Below are 16,814 nucleotides of genomic sequence, written 5' to 3' on the forward strand. Positions count from 1 at the left end.
GAAGATCTCTAAGATCAAGACTTCTCAGAGGATAGTGGAGTATTTTGCAAGAAAATGTTTCGAAAAGAAAACCTACATAATTTTGGCAGAAAAGGACCCGGAAATTCTAATTAAACACCCCGGGTAAATGATATTTCAAAAACATGTATTTTGCTAAGTTGGTAGGACTGTCTTTAATTAGTATGCCAAATATGAGCGTAATTTGTCAACCAGTTGGTTTACAACAGTCGGCACACCTCATTAATGCGTTGCGATTTTTACAATGGATAGAAATACCGAACAAAGAATTTGTCACAAATTTTGTATTTTGGAAAAGGCTTTCGGTGATTCAGTTTTATCAAAAACACAAGCCCACGAGTGGTACAAAATCTTCAAAGATGGTCGAAAATCGTTGAAGGCATGCCTCGTTCTACCTGTTCAACTGATGAAAGAATGTGGTTTGAAAATCGTCAGGTAAGTGTTAGAGATATGGCTAAAGTGTTCGAAGTTCGTTCGAATGATTTTGGTGAATATGTTGGGTATGCAAAACGTTCTTGCCCGCCTCGTCCCGATAAAGTTGATTTTTTTGTTTTTTTTTTCAAAAAGGTTACCGTAGACAGATCTCTTTGGACATGTTTGATCGTGGGAATACCGATCCCACTTTCATGGAGACTGCCGATGAGACATGAGCTTCTGAGTTTGAATGCAAAACCGTCAACAATCATCGAAATTGAACCCGTTATCAGTCGATCGAAGAGATAAAACAAAGTTCGCTGAAGGACATTCCAAAAGTGTTTATGAAAAGTGTTTCGAGAATTGGAAAAATTGTTGSCATAAGTGTATTACATCTGATGGGGATTGCTTTGAAGGCGATAAAATAAATATTGATGAACAATTAAATATTTTGCGTTTTATTTACAAYTTTCGTGAACTTTATTTAACCTTATTTAGTAAAAGCATGCAAAAGAATTGCTACTTATTGCTTGCTCATTCCTGGAGGGTGTTTGCATTACCTTGAATACAAATGAACATATGTATATATATATGTATTTCGGATTTATTTCATCCACATGTGTGTAAATTGTATTGCAATTAGGTTTCGAGGTCTGGAGCGAAGAATGTATCTTTGCGCACTTACAAAGCCATACGAGCAAATTAAATGTTTCACATTCCACACTATTAACTGCTCAGGAACCATACGGCCTCCAAGCATGTATACAAAGAAGAACATACATATGTATGCGTGCACAACGCAAGATCGCTCATATGGAATTCACGAATATAAAATACAGTCTATATCTACATAAATACGTACAGATGGATGAATTGTTGTTGTTATTGACTCCTTCAAATAAATTGAGCAATGCGAGATCAATTATAAGATCTAAAGCTTTTTACATTTGTACCAAAAGATGAACAAATTGTATATGTATTTGCATGTAAATATGTAGATATATATGTATCTGCGCATGCACATAAACGTATTCAGATACATACTTAAATAATTGATGCTCTGGAAGAAAACACGTAACTTCAGTTAGGTATCTCATTGAGTGTGGTATTGTTTTGCTTTGTTTTTGGTATAATATAAATGTACTTTTGTATGTATGTATGTACATACCCCACACGTGAACAYAGCTTAATAAAAGCGTATTCAAGCAAGCTTTCTAAGGCCAGAGAAGAAACGCAAAAACGTAAAAGAACAATAATAAATAGAAACAATTACTTTTTTAAAGGTATACAACAAAGTGCTAAGTGCTCTTTAAACCTTYAAGAAATATTTGCAATCATATGTACAAGCATACGAAGACACGGTGCTCGTTGAGTTAGTAAAAAATTTTCAAAATATCATCTCACTTAGCTCCAATGGTACATACTTGGTACATACTTGAGAAATGTTTCTTATATACCATATAATATACTTTATATGTATGTATGTACATACATAACATGGGATTTGGCTTAGCTCATGCCGCTTTTRAATGTGTTATTTTGTTTCCAATATCCCACCGTTTTTCGTTAGCTATTTCTGCGCTCTTTTACGACCCTTCAAATCGTCTTCATACATTCTTACATMTGTAGACTTACTACACAACCGAAACTACTATTCTTCAGTCGTTGATTTGTGAGACTAACTTTTCTTCCATTTTGAAGTAGTTGTGAAAGGTCGCCCTGAAATTTTATATCTTCATCTTCATTTTCGTAGACAACAATCACGCGGTTATAGCCGAGTTTACARCAGCGTGCCAGTCGTTCTTTTGGTGCCAGTTGGAGATTCCAAATGAAACCAGGTCCTTCTCTTCCTGGTCTTTTCAAAGGAGTGAAGGTCTTCCATACTTATGTATGTATCTACATACATACATTGTGTGTATATGTAGGTACTATATTGCATTTCAATATCAGAAAGCTAACGAGGATCTAACCTGTAGGCCATCTACAAGCAATCAGTAAACATCTGACAGGGCTAGTTTTCCATAAATATACTAATTTCTAAATCCTAAGAGTATTTAATTTATTCATTTCTTGCATCGCCTTCAAATGATTGGACCAACAACTTCTCAAGACATAAAATCTTTGCAACGAACAATCATTTGAGAATTTACGCGGTCAGGTGCTGTATGAATCTGAAATTAGCGTTATGGTTCCCGCCGATAAGTCACATGTACTCGATGTACGCGCGATAAAGCGAAACTTTTGAAATCGCCGCGTTTCAAGTGCCAGTTTGGGAGACCGTACAAATGCGCAAATCGTTCAAAAGCTTTTGGTAACATACTCTTAAGTTGTGCTGCCCTTAAGCATACAGTAGGCTCCGCTAGAAGTGAGCAACCAGCCTGGTGAGATGTTTCAAGTTGGAAATACTTTGGACAGCGTTGCTGGTGTTTTGGGCCCATAAGCATGTTTGTGTGCGCATTTATGTGAAGTTTGGGGTGTTATGAAGCTAACGAAGAGCTTGTTCAATATATGAGGGTTTGTCTGTATGACCGCAACGATCAGTTGTGATTTCAACTGGTTTTCGAATCTTCATTTGCTCAAATGAAATTTTTATGCACAGTGATTTTTTAGTTCAATACAAACAACAATCTCACAAAACATAATCGTCGCGCATTGGCTGTATCTGTACACACACACACACACCAATAAGTATTGATGTAATTGGTTTTTTCCTTATATGCCATCTTAAGTGAGTTGCTAATGCAAAACTGTACATCATAATCATACATAAATTCAAAGGGGCTTGCCAATATTTACATATGTATGTATGTAAGTATATACCATACACATAAATTATGCAAATAACTAGAGTTCGCTAGGAATAACATTTCTAAAGGCAGGGAAAATGTGTGTGCTCGCGCTTGTTGACTGAAGAGCACCTTGGTTCGATCCACGGGTTAAACCAACATCAAAAAGTGTTTTCTGATCCTCTATTTCTGGGACAAGCATCTCGACGACGTGTTTGCTGCATTCTCAGCATTCCCTTCTACCAATTTCTCCTAAGTTAACTCCAAGTCAATCTTATTGATGGGAATGACGGAGTGAGCGCACATTCATACTCCTCATATGCATTTACTTATGTACATAAATGGGCACATTTGTTGCACTCACTTTCGATGTTTGTTAATTTTCTGCTTGTTTAAGGTGTATTGCAATTATAGTAAGGTAAGCTCAGCGTAAACAACGTGTATGTATGTATGTATGCATGTATCAATGAAAACGGGGTTGCATGCTAAACGGGTGACTTCTGTCGATCAGTTCGTATTCCACTTATTGTTGTTGTTCTGAAACGTGCCCGATTGCAAAATCGCTGTGTATGTATGTAYGTAAGACAATGCATGCACTCAACAGAGCTGGGTGATGCGAAGCGCCAAATGTTTAGAGTTTTTTGTAGAAATTCTGCTTGTGCACTTTTCGACGGGTTGCTTTTGTTCGCTTAATTTGCATTCTTTGCAGAAATGAAGTAATTGTCAATCAACCTATTTACTTGCATACTCGAATTATTTGTTTTCACATATGAAATAATAACATGCTATATGTGCAATGCAGAGCGTAAATGTATAAATAGATGTAAGTGTGTCCATTATGAGCCCTCACTGCGTTCAACTTGCCGACATTGCAGGGGCGCGCAAATTAAATTTTCAGCAATTATGACATCATTGTTTTCATTAAAACCCAGACAAAAGTGCGAGCGCACACACAATACACTTGCAAATATATCTGACATATTCATATGAAGACCTCGTGCAAATAAAACTAAACCTATCTTGGTGCTCAACGAATTCGGCCCAGTTCGCACTGCCTCAAGCATTGTGGGGTTCTATATGGTCGTTCAGAACTTATCATAATTGCATCCTGAATTATCGAAAAGTGAACTGAGAGTGCGATTACATCGTCACAAATAGCATAGTCCCGTTAATTTGAACCGAAAATTAGAAATATTCATACGAAAGTCCACTTCTAAAAATTAATACATACTTATTATACAAATTTATGTAAACATGTTTAGTGTACATAAACGACTTTATTGAGAAGCTTCAACCAAAGCGGCGCCTCGCTTAATTTGTCTAATGTGCAGAATTTATGCTTACAATGARCTGTCGCAAATTTGTGTCACTGCGCCAAAAACACTCGCAATCGCTCTCAGATAAGCGCCAACGGCGCTGCCAATGTGCCGCTGACCCTAGAGCCGAACTGAGCGGAGAGTTTGCCAAATGCAGACGGCTGGAAATCACAGCGGCCCGACATGCATTCACATGTGTGCACACGTGCAGATATACATATACACGTATGTACATAGTATGTGTGTACTTTGGGGGAGGGCAAACTGCCCACTTCTGTCCGCTGTGAGTTGATAATTCGCTGTTGTTGCCAGAAAATCAATTCCTGCGCAGATATTCAGCACAAAGGCGGCGCCAAACGTTAGCTGTTGAGCAGTAAAATCCCATCGCTGCTGCAGTGGTGGCAGCGGTTTAATGCAGTTATGCAACATCTTCCAGCGCATAGAAATATATATATGTAGGTACATATGTATGTATATAAGGGTGTGTACTATGCAGTGAAAAAAACAACTCTTCATGAAAATTCCAATCCCCGSTCTATAGTGGAGCTTTGTAGTCAAAGAAGTGTGAGAATTTGGAAGAGTTTTGGAAAAGACGGTTCCGTCAATATTTCGGCTTTAAACCATCGAAATCCTGAACAATATACAAATTTATATTGCTCCATGGAGCACAAATCGAACTAGATAGTTATGTATCGGTTTTGAATTTGTATACACCTAACATAGTTTTGAGAGAAATCTGACAAAAAAAAAGTAGTGCTAGGGAATAGGTACAGTATGAGGTTAACTACCTGTTATATTTGCTGTCGGCGGGGGTTAACATTACATCTATATAAATAAAAACGAATCGCCAAAATGTATGTACGCTCATAACTTTCATACGACTGAACAAAATTTGATAATTTTTTTTTTAATGTGACCGTTGAGGTTCAAGGATGGATTTTACGGCAAGGAAAGTTCGAATAATTTCCGGGAAAAACCTAAAAACAGCCATTTTCTTTTCCCATACAAACGAACGGATGTTTGTTTGTTAGTAACGCTAAGAGAACGGCTGCACCAATCTTGATCAAATTTTCAGAGGTTATTCGTTGTGAATCGGGGAAGATTTACAAATAAAAATATCTTACACTTTTCATGAGGAAAAGAAAATGTGGTTTATCAAGCAACGTTACATTGAAAAAAATGAAATGATAAATTCAACTTTCTTTTCATTTCAAACACACATAATTTCMCGCAGGACAACGTCTGCGGGGTCAGCTAGTTTGATATATGTACATACAAGGTATGTATATCTCTCTCGTTAAGGTTTAGGATCAGAACAAAATCGTTATATTACTTTGCAACACGTTATATATAATATAAATATACTTCGATTTTTTTCTCTTTATTTCTAGTATCTTCGATACTAAGATCATAGTATCGGATGTATACAATAATGATATCATTGAGGTTTTTTCTACTCCAAAAATACTGGTTTGGGACTACTCTCCTTGGAAATTACGCAATTGTTTTGCAGGGAAAATTCCTGTTTTACTACATTTTTATTGATTATAAATTGACAAAATATATACATTAGTACATATGTACACATACATTTCCTTGTAGATTTTAAATGAAAAATTTGAAAAAGAACGAATGTATTGCACATTCATGTGTGTGTGCATATGTATGTATGTATTGGACAGTGTCTAACTTGCCGATGGGTTCCTTTGATAACCGTACGGTGACATTGTTTGCCAACGTTCTCAATAAGCTCATCCGCTGTGCTGTGGGCTGAGGTTGGACATCGCAGGCATTTTATGAGGCAAATAATACATACATATGTACATGCATACATAAAAACATATATATTTCTTGCTCCTGTGACTAYGCTTTGCGAATGTGATTATTAACTAAGGGGATATTTTTGCTTCTATGTTGGACTTTTATTTCAGAAATCTCAAGAAATCTCAAGAAATCAGACTAGAACTGTAAAAAAGAATTGTATGTACTTTGAAGACCCATGACCCTTCAGTTGGTAGTCACGCACTTAACATATATGTATATGTATGTACATATGTAAATGGTGTTGTAATTAAAAAAGCTGAAGTACATACATATTTATGTGTATATGTATTTCGTTGTTGGAACTTCAAMAAATAAAATTTGCTTAATAGTATATACATAGAAGTGTATGTATGTATGTAATATAATTGTGTATGTGTGTGTGGAATATTCCGACGAACCAAGTCAATTTGGCGAACAATCATAAACACACACACACCAAGTGCTTAAGGGTATGCATGTGTGTATATGTATGCTTACCGTAATTGTAAGCGTATCCGTAAGTATGTATAGTACATCAAATTGTATGAAAATAGCGTGTATGGTTATATTTATGTGTGGTGTATGTGCAGGTGAATGTTAATCTTTTTTAAGTAATTAAAGTTGGCTATAATGCGGCTGCCAAACAACAAAGTTAAAAAAGTGGTTGTTGGAGTTTTCAGCTTCCACATGGTGATTTTGGCTTCGAGGAGAAGAAAGGTAAAAAGTAGAAACCACCCAAGCGTACAGAGTCAAATATGGTCAAAAAATCACCAAAATGACCATTCTATTTTGGAGATTTATTATATGGGTACATGGTATACCTACATATGTATATGGGAATCGTTTCGGGCTAGGAATGGATTAAGCCGCTTTCGGCCCCCATATCTTATGGCTTGAACTATCTATTATAAATTAGGAATCTGATAGGATTCAAAATGTCATTGTATGCGCGGCTTTGTCAAGGTAAGGGTGCCTTACAGTTCACTATGTTTTGACCAATACTTTTCTTTGAACGCGGGAAAGCATGGAGATGTTCATATACACATGTGTTTGCGTGAATTTATGTGTACATATTCAACCTACAGTGGATATGTACAAATATTATGAGAGTGAAGGTTATTTATAGTACGAGAACACTCATATCTATTTACCTTGACGATAACGCTGTTGATGATACCAGAATGTTTGTAAGGTTGTATTGAAGTGCAGCGTGTGGCGGAACGGGCGGTCGTTCGCTAGTATGATAAGCGACAGAAGTCGTACATTCTTAGTACGTAAGTAAGTAAATCGAAGATCGCTTTTTTTATTTTTGCTGGAGGAAGCACAAACTGTTCCACGGACAATTCGCTTCTTCAGGTGATCTGTACTCACAATGGCAAGCACTTCACTTCAAGGACGACAATACAAATACTGTTGATAAATATGTACATATGTATGTATATGTTTGTAGGTTCAGAAGTGTCTGCACTAGATAAAATGCATGCAATGTTTTTCACTTAGCTTAATTGAAATGCTGTTCTTGGTTTTCTCTTTATCACTCATTAAGTNTAGTCAAAGAAGTGTGAGAATTTGGAAGAGTTTTGGAAAAGACGGTTCCGTCAATATTTCGGCTTTAAACCATCGAAATCCTGAACAATATACAAATTTATATTGCTCCATGGAGCACAAATCGAACTAGATAGTTATGTATCGGTTTTGAATTTGTATACACCTAACATAGTTTTGAGAGAAATCTGACAAAAAAAAAGTAGTGCTAGGGAATAGGTACAGTATGAGGTTAACTACCTGTTATATTTGCTGTCGGCGGGGGTTAACATTACATCTATATAAATAAAAACGAATCGCCAAAATGTATGTACGCTCATAACTTTCATACGACTGAACAAAATTTGATAATTTTTTTTTTAATGTGACCGTTGAGGTTCAAGGATGGATTTTACGGCAAGGAAAGTTCGAATAATTTCCGGGAAAAACCTAAAAACAGCCATTTTCTTTTCCCATACAAACGAACGGATGTTTGTTTGTTAGTAACGCTAAGAGAACGGCTGCACCAATCTTGATCAAATTTTCAGAGGTTATTCGTTGTGAATCGGGGAAGATTTACAAATAAAAATATCTTACACTTTTCATGAGGAAAAGAAAATGTGGTTTATCAAGCAACGTTACATTGAAAAAAATGAAATGATAAATTCAACTTTCTTTTCATTTCAAACACACATAATTTCMCGCAGGACAACGTCTGCGGGGTCAGCTAGTTTGATATATGTACATACAAGGTATGTATATCTCTCTCGTTAAGGTTTAGGATCAGAACAAAATCGTTATATTACTTTGCAACACGTTATATATAATATAAATATACTTCGATTTTTTTCTCTTTATTTCTAGTATCTTCGATACTAAGATCATAGTATCGGATATATACAATAAATACTGGTTTGGGACTACTCTCCTTGGAAATTACGCAATTGTTTTGCAGGGATGCAGTGGTGTGTATGTGACTGAAAGCGAAGAGATTCCTAAATTCCTGTTTTACTACATTTTTATTGAYTATAAATTGACAAAATATATACATTAGTACATATGTACACATAAATTTCCTTGTAGATTTTAAATGCATTCAATTTGAAAAAGAACGAATGTATTGCACATTCATGTGTGTGTGCATATGTATGTATGTATTGGACAGTGTCTAACTTGCCGATGGGTTCCTTTGATAACCGTACGGTGACATTGTTTGCCAACGTTCTCAATAAGCTCATCCGCTGTGCTGTGGGCTGAGGTTGGACATCGCAGGCATTTTATGAGGCAAATAATACATACATATGTACATGCATACATAAAAACATATATATTTCTTGCTCCTGTGACTACGCTTTGCGAATGTGATTATTAACTAAGGGGATATTTTTGCTTCTATGTTGGACTTTTATTTCAGAAATCTCAAGAAATCTCAAGAAATCAGACCAGAACTGTAAAAAAGAATTGTATGTACTTTGAAGACCCATGACCCTTCAGTTGGTAGTCACGCACTTAACATATATGTATATGTATGTACATATATACATGGTGTTGTAATTAAAAAAGCTGAAGTACATACATATTTATGTGTATATGTATTTCGTTGTTGGAACTTCAAAAAATAAAATTTGCTTAATAGTATATACATAGAAGTGTATGTATGTATGTAATATAATTGTGTATGTGTGTGTGGAATATTCCGACGAACCAAGTCAATTTGGCGAACAATCATAAACACACACACACCAAGTGCTTAAGGGTATGCATGTGTGTATATGTATGCTTACCGTAATTGTAAGCGTATCCGTAAGTATGTATAGTACATCAAATTGTATGAAAATAGCGTGTATGGTTATATTTATGTGTGGTGTATGTGCAGGTGAATGTTAATCTTTTTTAAGTAATTAAAGTTGGCTATAATGCGGCTGCCAAACAACAAAGTTAAAAAAGTGGTTGTTGGRGTTTTCAGCTTCCACATGGTGATTTTGGCTTCGAGGAGAAGAAAGGTAAAAAGTAGAAACCACCCAAGCGTACAGAGTCAAATATGGTCAAAAAATCACCAAAATGACCATTCTATTTTGGAGATTTATTATATGGGTACATGGTATACCTACATATGTATATGGGAATCGTTTCGGGCTAGGAATGGATTAAGCCGCTTTCGGCCCCCATATCTTATGGCTTGAACTATCTATTATAAATTAGGAATCTGATAGGATTCAAAATGTCATTGTATGCGCGGCTTTGTCAAGGTAAGGGTGCCTTACAGTTCACTATGTTTTGACCAATACTTTTCTTTGAACGCGGGAAAGCATGGAGATGTTCATATACACATGTGTTTGCGTGAATTTATGTGTACATATTCAACCTACAGTGGATATGTACAAATATTATGAGAGTGAAGGTTATTTATAGTACGAGAACACTCATATCTATTTACCTTGACGATAACGCTGTTGATGATACCAGAATGTTTGTAAGGTTGTATTGAAGTGCAGCGTGTGGCGGRACGGGCGGTCGTTCGCTAGTATGATAAGCGACAGAAGTCGTACATTCTTAGTACGTAAGTAAGTAAATCGAAGATCGCTTTTTTTATTTTTGCTGGAGGAAGCACAAACTGTTCCACGGACAATTCGCTTCTTCAGGTGATCTGTACTCACAATGGCAAGCACTTCACTTCAAGGACGACAATACAAATACTGTTGATAAATATGTACATATGTATGTATATGTTTGTAGGTTCAGAAGTGTCTGCACTAGATAAAATGCATGCAATGTTTTTCACTTAGCTTAATTGAAATGCTGTTCTTGGTTTTCTCTTTATCACTCATTAAGTATACATATGTATAAACTTCTACATATGTATGTATGTATGTAATTTTATACGTACGTGCGTATGTGTGCAAGTGTGTTGTCCTATTTCTTTCACAAATCGTTTTTAACCGCAAAGTGAAACCGGTAATGTGGATTAAATGCTATAAAGCAAATTATTTAAGCACAAGTAAGCAAGTACTTCGTGGCAATGCATCTATGTATGTATTTATGTAAATTTTTTCGCACTTAAATGATCATAACAAGATACTGCAAACGCAACCGATTATACTTAAACTGACACGTTTCGCGTGATCACGGTCACTCACACACACACACACACACACAAACAGTACAGTAAACTCGATAAACGATTGTACCCCGATGAGAAATTATTCTTTGTCATACAGACAGACAGACGTATGATAAAATATGATGTTTTCAAAACTTACGGCTTGCAGATGTGCGTATACAAATCAAAATAACTGCAGATAATTCAATCTAATAAASCGCATGCTTAGCAATGGCATGTTCGATTTATCAAGTCCCCACTGCATGCATTCGCGTAATTGCATATATGTACATGTATGTATGTAAGTATATGATTCACACGTACATCTGTTTGGAAATTAAGCATTTGCATCGGCCGATGGCGTGTGCGCAAACACAGTGCGATTTCTTTTTATTATATTTAAATGTTATATAAAAGTCACATACGTAAGTACACAACTCGATTTTCTTTTTTCTACATATTTTGCACTTTTCGTACGCACATACATACATATGTATATGAATATTCTTTTCTATGTATATGGAAACAATAATTCACCGGAGTGTTTGTTTTTTCTTTCTTTGCTCCCTTATCGGGAGGCGGTGGGGCGGCAGTGGCSGAGTGGTGCGCAAAAGCTCAAACGCTTGCTAAAATTCGCTCCATTCCGACCGGTTGCGTCAATGCCTCAAAGCAGCTGCACTGAACAATGACAACCGACACTGCGATCGCCGTCGATTTGATTAATATTATTTTTGTTTGCTGTGTGTTCGTGAATTTCTTCCTCTGTTTTTAATAAAATTGCATTCACCGGCAATTCATGAACTCACGAGCTGTTGCTGCTGTTGCTGCTGTTACTCATCACGTTCCTGGGTAAGCCGTCGCTTGACTGCCGTTTTTCGTTCTCGTTTGTTTTTGTTATTGTTATTATTGGTGCTTTTACTACCTTTCATTCATACGCACATCTGCCGGTTTCATGCGCGGCCATGTACGACAAACGGACCGAATACTCAGTAACTTAACACACATACACACACACACACATACAACTTATTCACTATGTGTCATTTGTATTGCACAAATATTGCTTAGTGCTTGTGTTGCATATGTAATTGCGCCGTTACCGTTCGTAATCAACCCGCTTTTATTGGATTTCGAAGCCAAAGACCCTCCACTGCGTACTCTATTTGCTGTCACTTCTGACGATGTACTGAGCTTGGAACTGCTCGCATGTGCCCGTTGTACGTGAATAACGACCGTTTCGCGTTCTGTCTCATTAACAACTGAATAAGTGAGCAGCTGAAGCAGTGAATTGTCCAATGAGCCGTTCGAGTCGGGCATGTGTGCTCACTGCATGATTGTTGAATGGTGTTCAYTCTGGAAATGAACTCACCACCAATGCTCGGAGCGACTAACTGCCAAGCGGGGCGGCTGTTCCCAATGGGAAGTCAGTGAATTGTTGGCAAGGTACTATCGCTCGCAATATGAGCGCTCTGAGCGTGCCTCGGTGTTAACAAAAGCTGACTGTGGAGTGAGTCACTAACATCAAACAAGCGAACTACCAATAAATTTGGTAAGGTTGGAGTGGGTATGTATGTATGTATTCGATAAGGGCAAGAGTGGAGCGTTTGCGCAAATGAAGTGTTTGGCTAGCGCACTGACTGCTAAGCAACATATGCTGTACGCATTCAAGTGAACAAACACACTTATGCTCGTACAACCCAACAAACCATTTATTTTAAGATGCGGTCAACTATCCTCTTAACCCACATTTTGCTATCGGAAACACTGCTTTAAGCCTTTGCAAAATTAAACATACAGCGCTAAAAACTTTAATGAAACGGTAATGCAACGGTAAAGCACTGTTTAAAATCAAAAGCGTCTTCCTAACCATTTCCGAAATTCTTCAGATTGCCAGGAAATTGGATAGAGAGTACGAGATTAAAGTGCCTGCACCGCAGAAGTATATACTACCTCTTATTCTTTCACATTAGAAAATTTAGCGAGACGACGTCAAGCGGTCTGTGAGATGGGCACTTTCACATAAAAGACGGTGAGGTTGCGATTTAGTCTACTTGAAGTATGTTTTAGGGCAAAATAATTTTAGCTCACCTTTCGACGTAAACTTTCTTTTTGGATCCCTTTTTACATTATCTCCCGTTGGACACAAATGTCTTGAATTTTTTTTTTTAATTATCTCAGGTAATGAATGTCATCATTTAATTACCTCCATTCAGTAAAGCAAACACTATCGCCAAGAGCTAGCGTACTCATTTTCCAACTGTACATACATAACGTGCATAAGACTGCTAATTGAACGGTAAGTATGATGAAAGCGGAACTCGAATTACCGTGTTGGCGGCAAAATGACTTGCAACGAAAACGCGACAATGTGGATGATCACACACAAACTGTTAAGTTTGGTAAGAGTCAGCTTTGAAGCTTTGTCAGCACTACTAAGGCACCATATACTTCAAGTATGATTATGATTCCATGTTCAAGCACATATGTATGTAAGTATTACTTGTACACAACAMTTTATATATTTTTATTTAGTCCTGACCGAAAATTCAGTTTATTTGGTCTTTGTTTTGCATTGTGTTTTTATGTGGTTCTCTTGTTTTTTCGTAGTCTATTGGTGGTTCATTGCATAGTTGTTAAGCTTTTCTTGCGGTCAAACTCACACACTCGGGACTTAAGCCGAAATCCATAGGGAACCGGTTTGATCGATCTCGCCGTGCTCTCGTTTTCTTTATTCTTCTCATCGTTTACTTTTCTTGACATCAAAGACACATACACATGCACATATATAAATACTTCAACACTATCGCGGGCACACACACATATGTAGACGCTTGATGTGCTTCTGTAATTCACTTTTCAAAGCTAAGTAGGTACATTATTTGCCGAACCGAAGCCACAATTAAGAAACCCACACACGCTCTCAAGACACGATACGCTTCATATTTGTTTTAATATCCATTTTAAGTAATTTGCGATTAAAATCACAGACATCGCGTTACCTTGCGTGTTCGCGCACACTTATGTCTCTGTGTGTAGGATATATACATATATAGATATGAAGACATGTGTGCTTGCACCGGGAACAATACTTGAACTGGGTTCAAGTCATGGCACTTCGCTTACAYACTCTAAGCACAAGACAAACAACGGAAATTAAGAGTTGAACGCTGAAATGGATAAGTTCCCGCGAGGAGCCGACGTGCTACGCCGAGCATCTGAAGTGGAATGCGCGAAGTGGCTATCTGTATCTCACCTGAGGACAAAGATCGAATCCGCATTGGAGTCGAATCTAAAGTTTCAGTTGTATTTTGAGTACTCTCTGGATTACCTACCGGTTTGTAAGAACATATCCGGCTACATGTTGGCAAGTGTGTGTGTGTGGATGTTTYGCTGTGCAGAGCAAAAGCTCTTGTTTCGGCTTCTTTACAAGCAAGCGTGAGCAAAAGCATGAAATTCTTCTCTTTCAAATACGTAGGCCACTAACTCGTCAAGTTATCAACGTTACGACTTATGTATGATTTTTTTTGTTTGTAATGCGTAGCTGTAATATAAAAGAACTTTCTTAACATATTAATAATTGCATATTTTGCAGATTCTATATTTATTTTTAAAGTTTGTTGCGATTCTTGTTCCTTTCAAAAGTTTGTCGCACTGATATGCAAAATTGCAGAGAACGTACAATAATTGTTTTTAATAATTTTTTTATACAATAATTTTTTTTTAATAATAATTTTTAGTGCGAATATGCCTAAAAGTATGTGACCAAGTTTAAAGACTGTGGGCGGCGACATCTGTGTTTCTTTGTTCTAATTCGTGTGTAATATTAACTGCAGGTGTCGCTGATGCAATATAGCAGAGTTGCAAACGTTTCAGTCATCCATCCTTTTCATACTTGTTTTGAACAGAGAACGTTTATCCAGAGAACGTTTATCTATAACTATGAATGAGATAACTAAAGAAAAACTAACAATCACGGAATTAAAGAAAAAAATCTCTGAAAGTTTTTGCAAATTTAGAAAAATGAAGAAGAATTGGTCCTTTTGGTCCTTCCAGGAATTGGAAGATCTCACGCGGCACTCAAAGTGTTAAAATTGAATACATACCTGTATTGGATCATATTAAATACTGGGTGCACCGAAATGTTTTATAAACTTTACAGGAAAAACGAGGTCTTCGAGAGCAAGTAAGAAATCATCGCGTTCCTATCCGACGTGTACATACATATGTACATATGTATGTATGTACCTGTATAACAATGTAGCAGATGTAACGCCTATCCTTTGTCGCATCGCCGGGATAACATCGTTTGAAGCGTTGGTACTAATCATTTGTTCCCTTGTTCTCKTCCCTGTATCAGCTTTTCTGCCTTATTTTATGTTTAACGATAGACGATGYCATATGTCACGAATGATCCAAATACAAATACTCTTCGGCATCGCAAACATCAGTAGCGATGCCAGATTTGCATCTTTGTATTTGTAGCGGGATCAGTATGTATGTATGTGTTAATTTTTGGTCATTAAACCCTAATTAGTTTCTTTTGCGTCTAGACACGGAATTTTACATATGCATCGCGACGACCACATGCATGCATACATACTACATTAGACCAGCGCTTTTGGGTTCATATGTAGTATGTGTGCAGCATCTGACCTGCTTCTTCTGCGTCCGGATACATTTGCGTGTCGTGACTTTATGCACAAACATACATACATACGTACTTTCCATACACATGTACATATTGTGTATTTGCCCACAAACATACATATATGCATGTGTGTACATATTTGAGACATTTTCGCCAAATCGAACACGATCGGTGTTTTTGTCCAGGAGTTCTGATTATCATAACATTAATTTTTTTCTTGTTTGTGGTTTTCTTAATTTTCTGGATTTAATTATGTGTTCCTTTATAAGTATTTACCTATAGATCGATGCGAATGTCTGAAAACAAAACAATATATAACAAAGCAATTCGTTTACCTGCTTGAATAAGCTAGCTGAAGCTTATTTACCCTTCATAGCCGAGCTGGCGAAATAATCGCCGCGCCTGTCTGCACTTCTTCCATCCGATTGCTTAAATAATGGCTGAATAAACCTATCCACGTCAAACAAGGTACATATGTGTATAAAGAAAGATCTGTCCCACATGTGTCTGTATTGCTTGAGTCTAGAGCTAATTTCAGTTAAAGCGGGGTTTTAGCGTAAAAAGCATAGAGTTTGCTAACTCCGCACTCCATCACTTTATAGAGTATTTAAAGTGTGTACTAATATAATTAAATCCTCCAGGACATATTCTGCATGAAACATTGTGTGCTGATTGGAGTATAAGTGTGTTCCGACTAATATCTAAAATTGTACTTACTACCGAGAAATCAAGTTACACCATTTCTATTTGACTGGCAACAAYAATGCTCTCTCTTTACACACTCACCAATATATTTTGATTTTTACGCAAAGCTTTGCGCCTACCTCCAGCCTCTGCAAGTGAAGTCCGGTTGTTGGCGTACACAGTGCAATGCGAAAGTCAATCTTAAGTCGTCTAATAACACTTCGACAGTCATAACAACACCATCATAATCAATGCAACCGCAGTTATTACACACCACCGTGGTAAGAGCCAGCAAATCAATGCAGACAAAAAAGCATCTTGCAATAAATGCACACGCACATAAAGCTGTGAACATAGGTATGGTACATACATACATACATATGTATGTATATGTGTGSCATAATCAAAAATTGCATCAAGTACATGCAGAAAAGCATGAGCAAAGCCTGAGAAAGTTGTGCTGAGGCATTTTACTTTGCACCCCGGCTCCTTTGGATCGTAATGAGCTTGAGCCATTATGG

General features: G+C 37.0%; 1 protein-coding gene across 13 annotated transcripts in view; it reads right to left on the bottom strand.

The window, feature by feature from the left end:
• LOC108979025 overlaps nt 1-14,168 on the bottom strand; it is a 33,455-nt gene extending 19,287 nt beyond the window's left edge. The window contains exons 1-2 of one of the 13 annotated variants that reach the window (XM_018926977.1): nt 13,050-13,157; nt 10,749-10,833 (exon numbers count right to left, since the gene is read on the bottom strand). The gene's annotated coding sequence lies outside the window, so the exon portion shown is untranslated. The other 12 variants (XM_018926976.1, XM_018949596.1, XM_018949593.1 and 9 more) reach the window with 12 other exon arrangements.
• Nucleotides 14,169-16,814: the final 2,646 nt, after the last annotated feature.

Source organism: Bactrocera latifrons, unplaced genomic scaffold (assembly GCF_001853355.1).
Source record: "Bactrocera latifrons isolate USDA-ARS-PBARC rearing strain unplaced genomic scaffold, ASM185335v1 scaffold_130, whole genome shotgun sequence".
NCBI classification, from domain to species: Eukaryota; Metazoa; Arthropoda; class Insecta; order Diptera; family Tephritidae; genus Bactrocera; species Bactrocera latifrons.